This window comes from Ambystoma mexicanum, chromosome 14, assembly GCF_040938575.1.
Source record: "Ambystoma mexicanum isolate Mex_15411 chromosome 14, UKY_AmexF1_1, whole genome shotgun sequence".
In the NCBI taxonomy this organism is placed as follows: domain Eukaryota; kingdom Metazoa; phylum Chordata; class Amphibia; order Caudata; family Ambystomatidae; genus Ambystoma; species Ambystoma mexicanum.
In genome coordinates this window covers 100881554-100903360 of record NC_090940.1, presented here as the reverse complement: position 1 = coordinate 100903360, position 21807 = coordinate 100881554, and positions in this window count along the sequence as shown.

Below are 21807 nucleotides of genomic sequence, written 5' to 3'. Positions count from 1 at the left end.
TGCTGGTGGTTGCTGGTCTGGTGGTTCATGTCTTGGCCGGGCTCGGAGGGCTCTGTTTCTGTTGCCTCTTGACGTAGTCCATTCTCCCTCAATGTGTTGTTCTGCCCACTTCCACGCATCTTTAGGGTCCGTGAAGTGGACCGTTGTGCCTTTATGGTATACTTTAAGTTGGGCTGGAAACATTAGACCATATTTCACATTCAGGGCTTACAGCTGTTTTTGAGATGATCAAACGATTGCCTGGCTTTCTGTACTTCCCTGGTGTAATCTGGAAAGAATGCTATTTTTGATTCATTGTACGTGAGAGTGCCCTTTGCTTGTGCCATCTGGAGCAGTGAGTCACGGTCCCGATAATTCAATAGCTCGGCTATCACTATGTGCGTTGGGGCACTTGGCGTTGGGTGGCCCATCGGTACACGGTGGGCTCGTTCAATTGAAAAGAACTTGGAAAACGTTTTCCCTTCAAACATGTCTGTGAGCCACTACTCCAGGAATAATTCCATGTTTGGGCCTTCTGTTTTCTCCGGTAGTCCCAGGATCCAGACATTATTATGCCTGGATCTTCCCTCAGTTTTATCTACTCTCTCCTCCATGGTTTTCAGGCGTTTCGCGACTCTGACCTACTGTTGGTCTATGTTCCATAGCCCATCTTCCGCCCCAGATATGCGTTGCTCTGCCTCCCCAGTACGGGATGTTAGCTTCCTAGAGATCGTGCTGGAGGAGGGAGAAGTCCATGCTGATTCCATCCATTTTCTGCTCCATAGAGGCGCGCGAGTCTGCTATGGCTGCCATAATGTCCTTTAACGATATTGTGCCCTCTGCTTCTGCGATGATGTCTGTCTGATCTTGTTCCAGCTGGCCGCTTATTGTCGGCATAGTAAATTGATCTATCCTGCACTGGGAGATTCGTTTTTTGGACTTGTCTTTGCCCATTATGGTAATGGATGATACAGGCGGTGGACAGTGCCAGTGGTCGTCGGTGTCGATCCACTGCCCCGTGGTCTCTAGGATCAGGGCTGTGTGGTCACTTGTCTCCTTGCTTTGCGCAAGTGTATCAGGATTGATGTGAATCTCAGGTTTTGCAAGGGTGGTTCCTGGGTCCACTTTCAGCGTTCCAGTGTCATTAGGTTGGTGCCTTGGTCTTTACCCCACCTTGGTTGGCCAGATCGTTGAGTGGGTCGTTCGCACCCGATGTAAGTGCAATGTGATTGCTACGGAGAGAGGGTTACAGCTCATCCCCTTACTGCCTGGCGCAACCCTCAGTTTTGGCGATCTTCTCCGGACTCTAGTTCTTGTGGCCCCCTTAGTCTAATCGCTGTTTGCTCATGTGGCGTGCTCCCTCTGCTTTCGTCGTGGCTCCTGTGTTCGTCTCACTGCAGGGATTCTTTTGGCACCCCCGGCAGCACCCGGCCTCATACGGCAGATATTGGTCCGAGTTTCATACTTCGCCAATTGGGCTAACACGGGCCATCAGCCGCACCATAGGTATGTCCCCACCTCGAGGTGTCCACGCCGTCTGCACTACAGGCCCGCACAGGGGGATCCCAGCCACGTGCACCTGCAGGCCGGAGCGGTGAAGAGTTCTGTGGCAGTCCCCCGGACAGCCCGCAATGGACCCTAACAAACACAACACGAACTGCGCACCTACCGGGCCGCTCTTCTCCGCTTGGCTCCGGCTGTGTTGATGGTTCCACGCACTACCTTCATTCTGTCTTCTCCAGGCCCTGTGTGTGTGCAGGGGGTGGGGAGGGGGCTCCAAGACGCTGCCGCTGGTCCACGATTGTCTCTGGATCCACTCCCTCTGGCGGGTCCACGGGTGAAAGTCCCTCGCCAATGCGGGGAACGTCTGCTCTTCGGGGTGTCACCCCAGTCCTCTACTCACCTCTTGGCTCACTGTTTACTGCGGCACGGAGCTCTTGGCAGTAAGGCATTGTTCAGGATTCCACACCATGGTGGGACCACATCACATCGCCCGCGGTCACAACGCAGTCCCGCTTCTCCCCACAGACATGATGGGTGTCGCAGGATGGTTCCGCTTGTGCGTATGCAGCAGGTTGCATCCCGCCGGAGGTGCTCCACAACTTGTTTGGGTGCTGCTGTCCTGTTGGCCCTTTCACTGCGTGACTTGCTGTTCTCTCGTTCTTTGGGTTCAAGTTGCAGGTCACGGGTCCTCTTCAGTGGGGCAACACTTTGCTCGGCTTCGTGTTATCGGGCGTGGCCATTTTGTCCTTGCCTCACCGCAGTCGAGTTGTTTGGTCTCTGCAGCTCCGAACCCGCCCAGGAATTTGTGATTTGGGTTGGAAATTTACCTGCCTAAACCCGCTGCTTTTGTCTTCTGGAAAATATATATTTCTTTCAGGATTGCCACTTGTAGCAGGCCATTTACACAGGATATTTGGTGCGGCCGTGGGAGCTACAGGGTCCCATATCCACATAGCTCCGCTGCTGGCCATGCCCCCCATCCCAATTATTAAAGTCCTTTTTATAGAGTTGGGAAAAAATAATATGAGGTCATTGCCACCCTCTGAGGTCCGATGCTGGTATATCTTACTCATGGTGGAGTATTCCCCTGAATGAAACAAAGCCATACATTCTGAAGCCTTTAGCTAGTTCCTTTCTTCTAAATGGTGGGCTTCCTGAGTGAGCTTTTAGCAGACCAAGGATTCACTTTCATGTCAAACCTTATGGGGGAAGTTAAAACCCTATTCCAGAAACAGATCTCCAAACCGCCATTTACCATCCTCATCAGGATGGCAAGAGGTAACACTTCAATCAAACCTCAAATAGAAATATGTGAGACGAAGATGGGAAGAACTGGGATGACCTGATTTCTATGGCCTTGTTCTCAATCTCAAAGCCTCTACCAGTTTCTCCCCATTTGAAATTGTGTATGGACGAGAACCCCAAGGTGTCTTGAATAGGCCAAAGGAAGGCTGGAAAAGTCAAGAGTCAGCCCCAAACCCAACCCAAGCTAGTCAAGTAGATTATGACTGACACATGTGCCAAACCCATGATACAAAAAAGCAGTTGTATCATTGGTATGATTGGTATGACTGGTATGTTTGCATGATTGGTATGATTGTATGATTGGTATGATTGTATGATTGGTGATTGTATGATTGGTGTGATTGTATGATTGGTGGTTGTATGATTGGTAGGCTGAAATACATATATTCATGGTGGGAGTAAAGTCCTGGCCTTGTTCCCAACCTATGAGAACATGTATGGGTCTCATTTCCCAGCAGCTGCCCTTGCGAGCAGTGCAGGCCTGTATAACCATCTAGGGCCGGAGCCCCATGGAAGTATGGCCGCCGCTGTGCACCGCGTCCATCCTGTCCACCTGGAAGATCCAGGACCCCACCATGAACATGCGTTCTGATTGGCCGATGCCTGATATAATGGGGAAGGTTTCCCCAAGCTGGATGGTGAAGCTGGCTACTTCCAAAGACCTCTTCATAAGGCCTGAGACTCCTGTCTGGGCCTGTCTGGGCATGCGCAGAACTGCCGGGGCCCCCATCCTCTTCACACAATGCATTTCACATCACTCCAAGGTAAGGAGAGCGCTGCCTCCTCTAGTTACTTGTATCGCCACCATATATATGATCTGCCTAACAGCGTTCTCGTTCTGCCACCCCTGCACTCCCTTCCTACCTCCATTGCCCAGACACCTCACATGTGTGAACCAACAGCAGCAAATCAACTTACAGCCAACCCTGATCCCACTGGCATGCCCTTCTGCCACCACTACCAATACACTCTCTTCATCATTAAACTACCCAACACGGTACGAGCCCCCAACCCCACCGTGCCTAAGGAATGCCTACACTGTGTACACACTGTTGAAGCCTAGCTGCCACCCTACACGGCCAGCAGCAACGGACTACCATAATTGCCACCACATGTGACACTACGCCACTCTTCACACTCTGCCCAGCACTAGGACTGGCAGGCCCCCATATGACCTCCCCATAACACAAGCAGACCAAGTCAGTCTTACGCCGACCCTGCCCCACCCCAGCCACTTCCTACCTGCCCTCATTGCCTCAACCTAGTCTCTTCCTACCAGCGCTAGCACTAACAGACTACCCTACTTGCCATACAGCCACTTCCGTGCCATGCAGCATGTTCCGACAAGCACTGTGGACTCACGGCTCTGCCCATACCTCGGGTCTGCCTAACTCCCATCTACCTCCTATAGCACTAGCGCCAGCAGCCCACCCTGCCAGCCATATGTCAGTCTCCCCATTGCACCCAGGGCAAAACAGTTCTGTGCTTATATTGCCCCAACCTAGCCCCCTCCCACCAGAGCCAACTGTTGCAGGCTTCTTTTCTACCTCACAGCCCGCACTCAGCCACCACCACAGAGGCTCCCCTCTCAGTACCCAAATGTGTAATCCCTTTCTGAGTTACCGGACTTCAGCCCCCTGCCCTCCCCAGCAACCCATGTCTTCATGCACCACACAAACAATCAAACACTGATCTGGTCATACCTAGCCCCTCACTAACTTCCTCATTCTTATGCCCCCAGATCAACACAAGATCAATTGTGGCCCACGCTGCCAACATCCATGATTGTATTATCTCTAATAACATTGACATCCTGGCCATCACTGAAACTTGTCTCAGCCCCTCAGCTGGCCCTGCAGTATCTATCGCGGTACCTCCCGTTTATGCCATACTCTGTGAAGACAGGACTTCTAGCAAAGGAGGTGGAGTCACCATTATCTAAAAGAATTCCATCCCATTTCGCTCTATTGCGACCATGCCAATCCTGCATTGCATATCATCGCTGCCAAACTCGACTGCCGGCCTAACTCTCCTCAACCGCATCTACCGGCTCCAGGAGCTTCTGTCACTTTCAAAGATCACCTCATCCAATCCATTTCTGCCAACCTCAAACCCACTACCCAGATCATCATTCTGGAAGACTTCAATCTGGGTTACAATGACCCCTCAGATTCAGACAACTTAGCCCTCACTAAAGCCATGTCTGCAGTTGGCTGCACCCAGTGTATCCTCAGCCCTAACCACTCACAAGGCTGTACCTAAGACTGGCTCCTGGACTACAATTGCAATTTGTCTACCCTCTCTAACATACCTTGCCCATGGACCAACCCCCAAAGCATAACCTTTACTGTCCACATCCCAAACAAATGTACCAAAATTCTCACCCCCACCCTAGCACGAAGCTCCTGCAACCTAACTAGCGACCGTCTTCTCCCCCTGCTTAATTCTCAGATAGCTGCTCACCATTATAGCAACTCTCTAGTGGATCACTACAACTCCATTCTAGCTATCACTGTCGAGCACCTCTCCCCACTCAAGCAGCATAAAACAAAAAATACTAGGCACAATAATACCTGGTTCACTGTGCAACTCCAAGCGTTATGTGCAAAAAAACGAGTAGCAGAAGCTGCCCTACAAAAGGCCCCTACCGACGCCAACAAATCGCTCTTCCGAGACGCATCTTTGAAATACAAACAAGCCCTCCATGTGTCTAAAGCAACCGCTGACAATAAAAGGATCGCAGAGGCCTCCTCGAGCTTGCGAGAACTGTTTGCCATCCTTCGTGAACTGGATTCTCCCATTGCCCCCCACACCTATGTTCGTAACAAATGATAACCTCTGGTGAAGTAATATCCAAGATGCCCTCATCAGCAAAATCACACAACTGCAAGGCAAAATCAACTCTAAATCAGCCATCTCGACGGGCAGCCCGCCAGACTACACCTGCACTGTCTCACATGACAATTCCCAACTCTTCAAATGTAAATCTATCTCCGAGTCAGACTTGGCCAATATCATGAAAGAGCTCAAACCGTCTTGTTGCAAAGCTGGCATTTGCCCTGCTGCCCTGTTAAAAGAATGTGTAGAGCCCTTCTCCCACTCATCACCACCATTGTCAATTCATTCTTTGCCTCAGGCATTGCCCCCTCTGACTTAAAGAGTCCTGGGTCACTGCCCTACTCAATAAACCTTCACTAGACCCAACTATCCACATCAACTAAAGACCCATCACCACAGTTCCGTTCCTCCTCAAAATCATTGACAGAATCGCCTACACCCAAATTCAAGAATTCCTGGAAACTCCACGTTCTCAGCCGCCGCTAGTCTGGCTTCTGCCATAGACATGGGACGGAGCAGCCCTCCTCAACTTAAACAACCAACTTGAAGATGCTAATGATACAGAAAATATGTCCCTCCACTTGCTCCTCAACCTATCAGTGGCCTTCGAGCTTGTTGACCCGAAGATTTTATGCCACCACCTGACTTTGGTTGCATGCTTCTCTACTGATGCTCCCAGTTGGATCTCTTCCTTCGTTGACAACAGAACATCTAGAGTCTTTGGAGGTGATGTTGCCGCCCTCCCAACACGTAACTCCTGCGGGGTCCCGCAAGGTTCCAGTGTCTCCCCAACACTTTACAATATATATACAAAACTGCTATTTGACCACCTTGACTCCTTGGGAACCCCCTTCACAAACTATGCAGATGACACCCAAATCCTCATCCCCCTCTCGGGAGACCATGTGCAGGACTCCACTAATGTGAACATCATTTATGAAACTATCCAAACTTAGATGGCCCAACAAAGGCTCTGCCTGAATGATTAGAAAACAGAGCTTCTGCTAGTCAGCACACCAGCCCACCTCGCAAAACTCGACACGGCCTTCTGATTCTTCAACATCAATGGCCATAAAATCCCTGTCTCCTCTTCGGTGAAAACTCTCGGCATCCACCTTGACGCCTTGCTCAATTTGTCGTGCCAAATCACCCACATAACCTCATCAGCCTACTCCACAATGCTCACCTGAGCCAGCAAACCATTCCTATGGTCAGACAATCGCCTCACTGTTGTCCATGCCCTCGTGGGATCGAAGCTGGACTATTACAATGCCCTGCTTTGTGGCACCTCTCCGAAAATAACTTAAACAGGCTCCAAGTGACACAAAACAATGCCCTCTATGCTGCAATCGACCTGAATAAGTATGACCATATCTCTGTAGTTCGAATGTCTATCCATTGGCTCCCTGTCTGAGAAAGAATTACATTCAAAATCCTCTCAATCACCCATCACTGCCTGTCAAGCAACGGACCTACAAACCTAGCTCAGAGACTCATCACACGCATGTCTACCAGAACCCTGAGATCCACTGTCAGCCACTGCCTCGTCATGCCAAGATTCAGATGCAAAAGAGCCGGCGGATCTACCTGCCCGATGGTGGCAGCTAACCTCTGGAACAATCTACCTCTCTCCCTTCTATCAGAACCCTCCTATCCTCTGTTCAGAATACATCTCAAGACATACCTGTTCAACTAACTAATATTGTACGTATCTATTACACTTATCATGTCTGTAACCACTTGACTTCTATAGGGTTACCCACCAAGGTCCATAAGAGCGGATGTTCAGAGAGCCCTGCCAGCTGTGGGACCACATTTCTGCAAATCTGCCTGAGAAACAATCAAACCTGCTACATGGGAGTATCCGCAAGCTGGCTCCTCCGGGACTTTGGAGAGATCACAGCTATTCCAAGAAGATGATAGTTCATACAGAGTTAATGTTGGAGCAACCGATACAGCTGCGGTGCCAATTTAAAGCCAGGTGAACAGAAAGAAGACTGCACCTGGCACCAAGATGGCGGGAGAGCTCTTGATTCTCTCAGTATGCAGAGCCACACTGTCTCCCACCACAAGAACAATGACACAAGGGGCAATTGCACCCAGCACCAGTCCTGAAAGCCTGCACCTAGCCTATGCACATCTGTTTTGGACCTCCCACACAATCCCAATTACAAGCATTCATAATGATTAAAGGTGGGGCAGGGAGGGAGATGGGCAATGCAGAATGGAGCAGGACAGAGGGTGAGAAAGAGAGATGACCACAAGAAGTATAAGAAGGAGAGACACTGAAGAGGGTGGAGAGGAGAAGAAGAGAGGAAGGAGGTGAGGGACATGAGGAAGTAAAACATCCAGAGAGTGAGAACAGAGCAGGGGAGGTGGAGTGAGAACATCAGAGAGTAGGATGGAGGAAGAAAGAGAAAAGGAGTGGAAGCCCTTAAGAACAGCAGCAGAAAGGTGCTCTGAAGTGGTGGAAGAGGGCCCAGAACAAAAAGGCAGAGATAAGAAAACAGAGACCCCAGCCCAAAATCAAATTGAGAGATGACATTGCTATGATCAGGGGGCAGGGGAAAGCACCCTGCAATGCCAACTAATTGTCCAGTGCCATCAACCAACCCCATTGAAGGAATTAAGGGTGTCAGGTTGCGGCCCCTGGGAGGCATGTGTGGTTGGAAAAATGTGTGACCCTGACAACCTCATTGACAGGCCAATAAAGGCACTGAGCTAGGAAAGAAGTCTACAGGAGACTATGAAATCCCAGACACCAGCGACTGTTCGACTGGATAGGGAGGCAGTCCTGAAATAGAGAAGAGGGGGGAAGACTGTTGGCCATAGGCCTAAACAAATTGAAGGACTTTTTGAGCTATGTGATGGTCTGTTGTATAGTCCCTGACCCTTTTACCTTTGACCTTTATCCTTTATTTTCGGTTTTTCTGGAGTGCTCTAATTGTGTACTTAGAGGGAAATCCTTCACATCAGCAGGGCCAGGTTAGACTCTATTGTGACATTGGGACAAGAGTGTTAATGAATGAGCCTGCCCCTAGAGACTCATAATCTCAGAATCCGCCTTCCAGCTCCATTTGGGCATGGCAGCGGTATATATTTGCGGGATGTGCTGTCCGCACAGCGGTAGAGCAGTGTGGTGTAACTCCTACTGTGAAGTTCTTGAGTTTTGTAACTTGTTCTACTCTGTTTCTATTTCGTTTTCTAGAGTGTTTTAATTCTTATACTCAGGGGGGAGATCCTTTACATTGGCAGGGGCAGGTTAGACTCCTTTGAGGCCTTTGGAGCAAGCGTGTTAATTTACGAACATTCACCTAGTAAATGTTCCTCACAGTCTGTTCCGGGATGTGATCTCCACAGGGAAGGAGCATACCCTCCTTACATTCAGGATTAAAAAATCTGATTAATTTGAATACTCTGGATGGCAGATATTCCAATACGAAACATCTTTAGTGATATACCTGAAACCCCACCGTCACAGAAGTGGATTGAGACAATTGAACACATTAAGTACATCTCTCTTCTCTTGTGCACTAATTAACATTCACTCTGCAGCTGAACACTATTTTGAGATCACCCGTTTATCTTCAAGAACCTACCATTTATTTTCTTAACTTAGACTTGCTGAGTGAGAACCCAAATCTTCTCCTTTAGGATTTGGAGACACCTAACAACAAAATGCATGCGATAAACAGGCGTGCTGCTGAGGTAGAGGATAAGCAGTCATTTCTACCCCCTAAATCCCTACTAAACCTTTTCCTTGAAAAGGTATTTCAGGCGTGCCTATATTTTATTTCCTACTGAGGGAAGATGTCTTCTACTTTTGCACAGGCCACCTGGGTATAATGCCTGTTTTTTGGCCCTTCTTGACGACTTGCCAAATAACAGAACTCATTATCCTCTGCAAAACAATTGTGGTATTAGGAGTTTTACATCTGCATTCAGACACCTCTGACTCCTTACCACTTATTACTCTCCTTAACTGTCCAGAGGATGTGTTACTTTCTCAGCCAATTAAGAAACCTACTCACTTGGCCGGGTTTATACTGGATCAGATATTCACACCCAACAACAATTTCCTTATTCACTGTTGTAAGCAGTTATACTGGACAGACACCTTCTTTATGCAAATAAAATTTCCTAAAGTTCAGGTCTCATCCTGCAATACAGCCGCATGTCCAAAAATATAAGAGCTTCCTGGAAAGAGCTATATCTCTCTGCACGCATCGTATGTATTCATTCTACTGAACGCTCCAAACACCTGACTGAATTTAACCCTGATGCTCAATACGACCACTTAGCAAAAACAAACTTAAGGAAGGTCTTGATACCGTTATTGGGGTAAAATCATTGTTTTTCTGATAAACAAATTAAGAACCCTTGGTGAAGTTAGAAAGGGCTTGGTGAATTTTGACACTTCTATTAAATTCAAGCTCATTTGATCTACCAGGCGGTAGAAAAAAGATTACTCCTGTAAAGATAAAATGTTTACTACTGTTGTATATCTCTATCCAGTATCTCTCAGAAGGAACTATATTCCATCAATATCGAAGCTCTGAAACTACTACGGTGCTAATTTGGTGCAGTGCAGAAGCACAGCAACCTTCCCAAAAGTAACGTAACATTAAGATATTCCACTCAAAAAACCCAATCCAGAAGGAGGTTATACTGAGGCACCTGCTCTGCAACGATATTGCCAACTTTTCACAGGAAACCATTTCTACAAATTCTTGAAGATATTAGCAAATTTGCAATGTTAAATGAACATTTAAGGGAACCCGTCTAAATAGGTTTACCAGTTTCCATCCCCTAAATCTGCTTCAGTTCCTTAAATCTTAAATTCGTAGGAACTGGCAAATTGGCGCTCCGCTGAACAATTGTCCACCTAGGATTTCCAAAATGTTTGCACTTAGTACCAATGTGAGCAACGTTATCAGAGACATAATTAACACCTTTAGTTTTGGGAAGCCTAATATGTTAAAATTCACCATAGTAACACCTATCCTTAAGACACCTTCAGTGCATCCCCACAGGTGTCTAACTTTTGCCATATTTCCAATTTAGCCCATATAGCAAAACCCATTGACAGGATGGTTGCCCAGTGACTGCGGAACTTTGTTGAAAACAATGGTACAGTGGATCCCTATGGACTGATTTCAGAGCCCAGTGGCACGGAATCAGTTGTTACATTGATGCTGGAAGATCAGTGACGACGGGCTGTTGAGGGGAGCGCTAGCGCTGCTGTGCTCCTGGATCTGATCCCGGCACATGACATAGTCTTATGAGATGCATTTATGATTATGCTTTGTGAAATTGGTTCCAGGGGCACAGTATGGGAACGGTTGCAGCTCTTCTTAGCGAGTACGCAGCAGATGATCTCGCTGCCGCCCTTCACTTCAACTGCATGCCCTTTAGAAGGAAGGGGTAGGCAGTGTCCCTACTATTTTTTAACATTTGCACAAGTCCTCTTCTTAACATCATGAAGCCGTTTAGGGGAATGGCCTATAACTACACCAATGATATCCCAGACATCCTCATATCCATACACCATTGTATGCAGGTGAATTTCTTGAAAATGAATTGGACCAAAATGTAGATTATGCTCAATAGCAAAACATGATGGTAATAACCATAGGATTCATGGCTCCGGCAGCTTGGAGCTCGTACCTAACCGTCCATTGTAGTCACAAGCATGAGGGGACTTATAGAGGTAAGTTAAAGTATGGCGCCACAGGTTAGTACAGTCACCAAGAAGGGTGTCTACATCATGAGTATTCTAAAAATAATATTTTATTTTCTTGGTGTCGCATGCAGGATCTAAGTCTCTAGGTTACCGGGCTTTTATATCTTGGACTATGCAAATAGTGCCTATTTGGGGCTACCAAAGTTCTGATAAACAGGATGCAGAGAGTTCAGATTGCAACAGCGCACCTTCAGACAAGAACCCATAGATATGCCCATACCACGCCGGCCTTACCATCCATTCTCCGGCTACCTGTGAATGGTAACGTTAAAATGCATGATACACGGGACCTGGTACTGTTCAGGCACTGTCTTCCTTTAACTTTAATTCAAAAAATGTGTTTGTGGGTTTGTGGCTTGGCGAAGCATTGTTCCTTATACAATTCCACACCGTTTCACCAATCTGCACCACATTTTGCAAAGTTACCCTGGTAGGACCCTCCGGACATTATTAGCTACATGATATTTGGACACCCCAACCCTTTCCCTGGGTTTCAGCACCTTCACACATGAGACGGTTGCCTGAAATCGGCACAACATCAATGTGGTCGTAAAAGGACCCGTCCCGACAGACGGAAATAAAGGAGGTGATGCCTAGAGTGTGGAGCCTGTTCCTGAGTATTGAGTGGTCGATGGTATCAAAGGCTGCTGATAGGTCCAGGAGGATGGGAACAGCACACCCTTCTGAATTGGCAGTCCTTTTTAGGTGGTCCCAGATAGAGACCAGTGAGGATTCCGTTCCACAGAAGGGTCAGAACCCTGATTGGGCAGGCCCGAGGAGTCTATTGGCTTCTGTGAAGAGGCCAGGTTGCTTATATGCAGTGCAAAGATTTAATTTAGCAATGAAGCGGGTGTTGGAGATTGGGCGGTAGCTTTATGAGGAGTGGGGGTTGAGTGTGGGTTTTGTGAGCAGTGGTTTGACATGGGAAGTTTTGAAGGCCTCTCAGAAGGTGCCAGATGAGAGGGATTTATTAGTTAAGGATCTTTTTTAGAAGCTGAGATGGGCAAGGGTCTCCAGGTGAGCTGAGGGTCATCTAAGTGTTAGTACGTTGCAGAAATCAGCGTGGGAGAGAGGTGTGAATGAGGAGGAAGTTGGTAAGGAGTGCGAGTAAAGGTTCAGGTTCGAGAGAGGGCCGGATGTGGAAGGCGGTGTCCGAGCAAGTTTTGTGGTGATGGTTCGATGTATTACAAGAGCAACTTCATGCAAGTGGTCGCTAAGTGTATCTCAGATCGCTTGTGGGTAAGGAAGGGGAGGGGAGAGTTAGGCAACTAGGCAATTTGAATTCCCCTAGGATTTTGCGGGGTTCCCTGCCTGGATTTTGGGAATTGGAAATTCTGTTTCCATAGTGTTTTATTTGTTGCTTTTTGATTTTGTACAAATATGCCCTGTTCAGTCCTGCAAGGGCAGTTTTGTTTTGTGGGGTGGGGTTGCTCATCTGATTTCGCTCTAGGTGATACTTGAGGGTTTGGAGAGCTTTAAGGGAAGGGGTGTGCCACTTTTGGTGCAGTGTTGATCATCGAGAGGGACGATGGGTAGGTGTGAGGGGGGACATGGCTTTCGTAGACCCATTGGTCAAAGAGGATGGCGGAGGGGTGTCCATCCTTGCGAGAGAGATCCGGTAGTGTAAGAAGTAGGGAAATGGCCAGGTCTGGGTTGATGATGATTTTGGTCCAGAGAGTGACTGGGGTGGTTGAGGGGATGTTTGCAGGAAGAGGAGAGGAGGGGAAGAGGTGTTGAAGTGAGAAAGGTATAGCGTGGTGGTCAATCCAGGTGAGGGAGTGAAGCAGGGGCAGGAAGACTTGACCTGGAGTGCAGTCAAGGGTGTGTCCTGTGTAGGGTGCTTGTGAGTTTGCAACCGAAATGGCCGCTTCAATGTGAGCTATGTAAACAAAAGATGCTAGGAGGACACTGTGCACCATTTCCACCAGGATTTCCACCCGATCTGCGGGTGTAATTTTAAAACCCTTCTGTGCCTCAGGACCTGTGGAGGCTGTGGTTTGCTTTGTAGCCCGCTCTGGGGACCATCTGCTACCATGTCTGCTGAGCTGTTATGCAGCGAGAGCGGGTTCAGCAGATGCGCCAGCCCACGCAGGGGGCGCTAGAGGCGCAGCTCACATAGCGGGCCGCCCCTTTGGCCGCTCCCTGCGTGGACTCGCCTCCCCTAGGGAGGACGCAGTCAGGGTGCCCTCGGGGGTCCGGCCGGAAACGGCCTGCACCCCCGGGGGCTTAAATAGCCAGGGCTGAGAGAGCAAGTCCTCTCATCCAGCCCTGGCAGCAGCGACATCCACCCTCCCACCCGAGCTGCTGAGAACTGCGACTGGGAAACGGAGGATCAGGGGTTGGTCCATTGGGAAGGTAAAAGGGCTTAGAGAAATTTTTATGGAGGATGATGAGTCTTTAGAATTATGGTGTTGTAAAAAGGTGATGGTGGCACTGAATGAATGTTTTTTTTTAACAAATTGTTTTTCAGGGATGGTGGTGACAATTTAAAGTAATAACTAATGTTTATGTCGCAGGCGGAGTTACGAGGGCGGTCCTAGAGAAGGAGCCACGCTGCGGTCTGGTCCGTGAGCTACAACCACTGGCTGCTTCAGGCAGGATGGGGTGAAATGGATGCTGATTCCATGGGGACGGTTGGGACTCCTCAACAACCGATGCAGTGGCCTTATTCGCTCCATACTCTCTGGAGGAATGACTGAACTGGCAGTGGAATCCAGGGTGGGCCGTTCTCGCAAGAACGGAATGGTGTGAGATGGCTCACAGGCTTTTGGACATGGTGACTTTTGTAAGGCGGGATTGACGGAGCAACCCGGCTAAGGATCATGGTTGGTGCCAGGCAGGCATAAGACCTGAGCAAGGATGGGGGGCCGCCCTCATAAGATGACTCCAAATTATGCGACCATATGTTTTTCCAATAAAATGTTATATATGTTTCCAACTTTCAGAAGGTCTCTGACTCTATCTTGGGGCAAGCAAGCGGGAGATTTTATGCATGTTACCAATATGATGTAAGGGGCCAAGGAGTAGGGGTTAGCCCCGCTAAGGAAGGCCACGCTGTGGAGGCGGCTGTGGGTTGGTTGCTGCGGGCGCTCTGAGGCCCCAACGAACATATGGACATGAAGGAGTTTGCAGCGGCGAAGTCCTGGTGCTGCTACTGTGTTGGCAACAGCTTTCCCCCTTTTTCCAGACCCGCAGTTAGCGTTGGCTTTGATGCTGGCAGGGCGGCCCTCCAGCAGGTTGCTGGGAGCGGGATCTTTGTGTGAGCGGCCATATGCAGAGAGAGCCAGTGTGGCCATGCTGCACAGTCTGGGCTTGAGGTAAGCAGCATGTCAGAGCCTGTGTCTGCTCTTGCAGCAGTGCGCTGGTTGTTGGGGGTGGATGGGCCCCATCTCCGGTGTCCAGTCAAAGGGTTGAATACATTGTTTCTAACTGCAGTAGTTTCGAATCAAAAGGACCGAAAAAAAAATTGAAATGCCTTTTTTTAAATGTCTTTTTTTTTGCATTCATATAGGAAAGAAGACTAGGTTTTGTGGGGGGGGGGGCAAAAAAAAACGTGCATTCAAATTTTTTTTTTCGATCCTTTTGATTAGAAACTATTGCATTCGATCCTTTTGTATTCAAACCTTTCACTATAAACCCCATGTCCTGCTGGTGGCAGAGTGGGGGGGGGGTGGCAGAGATGAACTGATTGAGGACTCATTCGGGGGATGGGTGACTCTGGTCAAGTGTGTTCCCGAGTGGTCCGGCGGTGTGGCTGGCCTGAGAGTTCGGCTCTGGCGGGCCCACAGTGATCCTGTTGGATACCGCCCGGCTTGAACCCAAGGAGTGAGACTGAGGCTGTGGGGTGCACAGGGAGCCTCATCCGCTTCACTTTTGAATTTGAAGACCTTCTTGTCCCAGTTGCAGCTTGGGTAGGAGCCCAGGGCCTGGCTGCTGAGCAGAGCTATTGGAGTGGCAGCGAGTGTGTGGATTTTTGTGGAGCTCCTGGCAACTGTGAACCCCTGGCGCTGTCACTTTGGGGTGACACGTGCCCTTCCTGGATTGGTGGTGCAGCTGCTGGAAGGCCAAAGGGAACAAAAAGCAGGGATGCCTCCAGTTTACCCAGAAGGAGGGTCTGGCATTGTGCAAGGGTACCATGGTGGCGCCCCGCCCCGCTGGGCCGGAGGAGGTGGAAATGTCGGTGGATCACCCTAGCCTGCCAGCGGATCCTGCAAGATTAACTCCAGAGCTTATTATAGTACTGGCGGAGATGAAGAGCGGTTTTGCATCTATCAATACCAGGTTTGGATTGCATGCAAGACCGCATAGACAAGGAGGGTGGCTGTATCCGAGAGACTGAACACAGAGTGGGGGTGCTGGAGGAAACGAGCCCTGAGGTGATACGCTCGTTACAGCGGGAGGTGAAAGAGATCTGTGATAAGAGCAAAGATTTGGAGGCAAGATCTCACTGCAATAACATTAGGGTGATGTTCATCCCAGAATCCATTCCGACGCAGAACATGGAGACCTTTATGGAGACCTTTATTAAACAGGTCCTTGGGCACCCCGCTTTCTTCCCATTTCTTGATCAAGAGGGGCCACCAAGTGACAATGCAGAAGCCCAGACCTGGGCAGATTCCTGCGCCCAGTCATTGCGCAGCTGCTCAATAGTGGGTCAATTTGGACACCAGGGAAATCCCACACAATGGGTGGAACTGTTGAAGGGGATCTTGATTAATGGCAGATCTGCTACAGCCCACTGTAATGACATTTATTCTCTGCTAGTAGGCCATCCTCCTGAGACTTTTTGTTTGACTCAAACATGGTTTTTAGCCATCTTCCGCCCCAGGTATCGTTCAGATACCACCCCCGCAGTATAGTATTTTGCAGTTGGATAAATCCTCACCTAGGGCTGAGGAGGGGGGGCTTGGGCCTAATCTTTTTATCTTCACTGAATGGCTCTTTCATTCCCCTAAATCACAACCTGCCATGTGAATTATTCTTGGTGAGGTTACAGCCTTCTCCAAATGTCTCTGTTCGCTTTTTATTGATGTATCGGCCACCGTCTCACTCTGTGGCAAATTCTGAGTGTGGACTCGCCCAATCGGTTGCAGATTTGGCTCTCGGCTTGTGCTCTTGGGCGATTGTGATCTGCGGCCTATTAAACCCACTGATTTGTATGCGAAGAATGTAGGGGCTCTTCTTGCGGATTCATCTCTTTTCTTGAAGAATCATCTGCCTTCTCATCAGCTAGGGAACAAGCTTGAATTCATTAGATCTGAAATCAGGGGCCTGTACACTTTTAAGCCTCTCCCCGTTCCATGGTCAGACCATTATCTGCTTCCCTGTTCCATTCCCCATGGCTATAGGAAGACCTTTCAATTTCGACGTCTTTGGGGCAGGATTAGCTCGACCTCCATTGCAAATGTATTGCTTCTGCGAATGCAGAAGGGTATTGAGGCTGAGAACCAGGACCCTTGCCCTGTGCTGGTGGATGCTATGACTGACACTGCTGACGCCCTGACCCCCCATGAAATCATGCATTAGCCGTCTGAAACCCTCAGCTCCATGGTACTCTGCTACTCTTGGCCTTCTTAAACATGGCTGCCGTTGTGCTGAATGCGAATGGTGCATTGATCTTGCTCCAGCTGCCAAGCAGACATATAAATGAGCTTTGGTGGAGTACAAAGTTGCTATTAAAGCTGGCAAAGCTGAATCTTTTGCAGACCACATCTTGAGAGCGTCCCGCTCCACTCCACTCGGGAATTATTCTGAGTGGCTGGGGAACTTTCTGCTCCTCTGCGGCTGCTGACTGATGCTCTGCACAGACACGCTCAATGTGACCTCAGAGGCTCCTCTTCATCGAAAAGATTCATAAGATTCAGCTATTGAGGCTTTGCCCTCTGATCTCAGGTTATCTGGACCATTCCATTACAGGGAGCAACCGGGACAGCTCATTTCACTTTAAAAAGGGAGCAATGGTATGGTCCAGACAGCTCTATTGAAACCTAGGTCAGCCTCCGATTCCTTTGTACGCCATCCAGGCCCTTCCTGAGGAGGCCATTGCCTTATTCCCAGCTGCACTACATCGCTCTTCTGTAACTGGGATGATTCCAAAGTCTTTAAACCATGCGATTGCCTCTGCTTTGCTGCAGGAGACCCACCTTGACCCAGCTTTGGCTGAAAACTATCGACCCATCTCGCTTCTGCCAGTTCTTATGAAGTTGATGGAGGCCATTGTCACCCTGCAATTTTCCAAATTCCTTGAATGCAATTGTCATCTTCCTCCGTTTCAGTCTGGTTTCCGTCCCTGTTTGTGTACAGAGTACGTGATGGTCACTATCCTTGATGGCATCGCCCTGCTTCAGGACCCCACAGAGGTTGGAGTTTTGATTCTCCTTTACCTCTCAGTGGCTTTTCAGAGAGAAATGTACTTTATTTCGGTGTTCACCATTAACAATAAATAAATACAATACAATAAAAAAAATGTTAAAAACAATCATATTAAAATGAACACACATAAATCAGGCTTACAATGTTCTTGCCATATGTTTAAAAGCTGCCTTAATATACTCACAAGAATCATTAATAAAACCCGGCTCCACACATTACAAAACAAAATTCATTGCGTCAGAAACATGGCTGATATTATTGATAAGAAAATGACTTTTCAACCAAACACGCCTCTGCCTCCAATAATTTTGGGCCGATAAATCGAAAATGAATGAAGTCTTCTTCAGTGCTGCATCCACCTGAGCAGAGCCTTGCCCCTGTCATCCGTGCCCTGAAAGTCAAAACATTAAGTCGTACAATTGCAATAATACGTCTTTGCGCCAGAGAGCTTTTGACACGATTGATCATGGAATTCTATTGGGAAGTTCGGAGAGAATGTGCTTTCCGGGTTCTTCACTTTTATGGTTCTCATCTTTTCTGTCCGATCGCTTTCAGATGATGTCGCTTCCTCCAATTAATACCTCATCGATGACATTGACATGCAGTGTCCCACAGGGGTCTGCTTTATCTCCCCTGTTGTTTAACCTGTACTTGCGTCCTCTGGCTGACCTTATTTCGATTCATGGGGTGCGCTTTTACAGTAACGCAGATGAAGCACAGGTTCTGTTTCAGTCCAATGTTCCTACTTCTAAATTGAGGGTTTGCTTATCTTCCATTGGAGAATGGATGGCATTGAACTGGCTTAAATTAAATGGTGACAAAACTGAGGTCCTAGTGATGGGTTCTCCTTCCACTGGCGCTAAATCAGCTGTTTTACCTCCAGCTTTTTTCTGGAAGTGAAAATCCCTGTTTTCGGCTGTATTACAGCCGGCTGTATTAGCCCGCAGTATTAGCACCGAAAATTCCCCATTGGATCCAATGGACCCATTCAGGAATGGGGATTTACTGTTAAGGCCCAACCCGTGATCCGGTGGTAATACCGCCGGACCGGTCGGTGCTAGGGCTATTACAGTCGGCAGTATTACAGCCGGGAATACAGCCCAACCCGCGATGAGGCCCTATGTCTGGTGCATCGAGTCATTCATAATACTGGTGTAGAATATATTTGTTCCAAGCTTACCCATTATGGGCTTGCTAGCCCCCTCATATGCTCCTCACAGGTTTTGCTTAAAATCCTGAGTCATGGTAGGGCCCGAGCAAGAGGACATTCCTTTTCAGTGTTGGCCCCTACTATGTGGAACTCCCTGCCTTGTGTGACATTGATGAACTTTTTCAGTTTCGAAAGAATTCGAAAACACTTCTCTTTTGAGTTTTCGACCTTCTCAGTAGTTCTCCCTCCCCTATCATTGGTTGTTAGCGCTTTGACGCCTCTGGGTGTTAAGTTCACGCTCTACAAGCTCATATACAATACAATACAATACACAGGGGCAAGATGCAGCTAATAAGTGCCTTATGGGCAAACACAAGGGTCGCTAGGTTTACCAGCTGGATTGGGTCCACACTCGATCCGCCAGCTACATGGGGACAGTGGTGGGGGGCGCAGTGACTATGGAGCTTCCCGGGAGTTCCAAGGGCCAATCAGAAGACAGGGAGGCAGGAGCAGGGCCGGGTGGAGAGGGAGGGATGCAGCAAGGGAAATATGTGGCAAGGGCCGCTCACAGGGGCAAGACGCAGCTAAAACGTGCCTTATGGGCAAACAGAAGGGTCACTGGGCCTTACCAGCTGGATTGGGTCCACACTCGATCTGGCAGCTAAATGGGGACAGTGGTGGACGGCGCAGTGACTATGGAGCTTCCCAGGAGTTCAAGGGCCAATCAGAAGTCGGGGAGGCGGGAGCAGGGCCGGGTGGAGAGGGAGGATGGGACGGAGCAAGGGAAATAGGCAGTGAGAGACACAAGGAGACAGTGATCACAGAAGGAGGTGATGAACCCGAGAAGGAGGTTGTAACGGTGAGAGGAAGTGGTGGCAGAGTCATTCAGAGCAGGAAGGAATGAGAAGGTGGTCGTGGCTCAGGAAGGCAGAAAGGGGCATGAGACCTAGGCAAGGAGGGCAGGGCAAGAGTAGTGAGAACCCCAGAAGATAGGAGGTCATGGGGTTCAACCCTGAATGTGGAGAGGGGCCTTGGGGCCAGGTACTTGTAGAGGGGACTCATTGCTCCAACTTCTACCCATGCAGCGATTCAAGCTGCACCTACAGCTGCTGGAACCTGGAATTGTGAGGACACTTTGATGTTGGCGTTTGTGTAGATCGTGTTGCCTTGTAAACATTAAATATGTATACCTGATCTTCCGAGTCCAGTCCTTTGTGCATCCCAGCCTGCCTCTGTGAAGGCGTGTATACAGTTTAACAGATGTTCATGCAAGAGGAACATGTTCTCTGAGATGTATGCAGGGAGATGATTAATGACCTGGTATTAATGACATGCCTATGTTAGACATGATTAATGGAAAAGTATTGGAACAGTCATCCTTCAGAACTGTTCAGCAATGCATTGATGATTATAGAGAGCCTAGTACATTCAAGCTGAAAGGTCAAGATGTCACTGAGTGCCAGGCTATTATGCAAGTCTATGCAAAAAGGACGCGCATATTCGTCCTTGGCACTTAAGGGGTTAAGTCTGTGCTTTAGATGATGTCATGTAGCAAGATTGGAACATAGAGGTGCAGAATCATTGTGGAAAGCTATTTTTAATTCACTTTAAGCATTGTCTTAGAATCATATAGTTTAATGTACCATTGTCCACAAAGTTTATTATGTTTATTTCCGGAAATGACAAATGAGAAGTTTAATCAGCAAACATCTTAGCTTTTTGGCCAGCAGTTGGGAATGTGTTTGGAATCGTGCACAAATTCAAGCTGCAAACGACTAGCCAGCCATAAAAAAGTCACTTGCCACGTCATTTCTATACATACAAATATCACACAGTTTCTTACTCGCCACACGTGAAATATCACTAGCCAGCAGCTAGTGTTTGAGTGCAAAGTTTGCACCCAAAATGTGGGACTATTAGGCGGGGGTTACCCATGTCCGTTCCAGAATCTATAAGGCGACATATGTGACTGCGCGATTCTTCTTTAGTAGAGATTGTTAAATTTCCTTGAATAAGTATCACCTGTTAAATTATCAGGCAAAACTAGCCCTTATTTCTCTTTCCAATGGGTTTATATGCCTAGTCTTGGTGTTTATTTGTATTTTGTATTTTATTAGAGCTTATGTAGCGCTTTTGTCCAAAGCGCTGCACAAAATTTAAAACAACAGTACAAAAATATGAGAATATAGGAAGGATCAAATATCAGTTCTGAGAGCAAACAATCATGGACAGTGGAGAAGATGATTTTTCAAGGAAACACAAAATAGAGAATAAACAGTGATAGATCGAAGAGATAGGGGAAGAGTGTTCCAATGGAGAGGAGCAAGAAGCTGGAAGGAACGTAAGCAAGACTGAGCACAGGGTGGGCGAGGAACAGTGAACTTAAAAAGGCAAGAAAAATGAAGAGATCGAGAAGGAGTATAAAAGGACAGGAGAGCAACAAGATAGCCTGGAACTAGCCCATAGAGAGATTTAAAGACTAGACAGAGAAAATTAAATTTAAGTTGAGAATAAAAAGGTAACCATCCATGAGATGCAAGTGATGCTGAAATAGAATCACGATAGAGAGAAAGAGTAAACTAACAGAGAAGTGGTATACAGATTTCAAAGGCGCAAGACAAGAGGAAGGGAAACCAAAGAGCATAACAGAACAATAGAAAAGTCGAGAAAAAATGAGAGAAGGAATAAGCAGTTTAGTTGCATGGAAGGTAAGAAAAGAGTGAACTTTGCGAATATTATACAGATGAAAATGACAAGACCGGGATGTGAGAGAAATATAATGGGTAAAAGAAAGATTAGAATCCAAGTAAAGACCACGATTTCACGCAGTGGTAGAAATAGAAAGAGTATTTAGGGATTAATATGGCGTCCCCTGGCCACTGCTGGACTCTTGTGTCCTGCATTGTCTTCCAGTTGT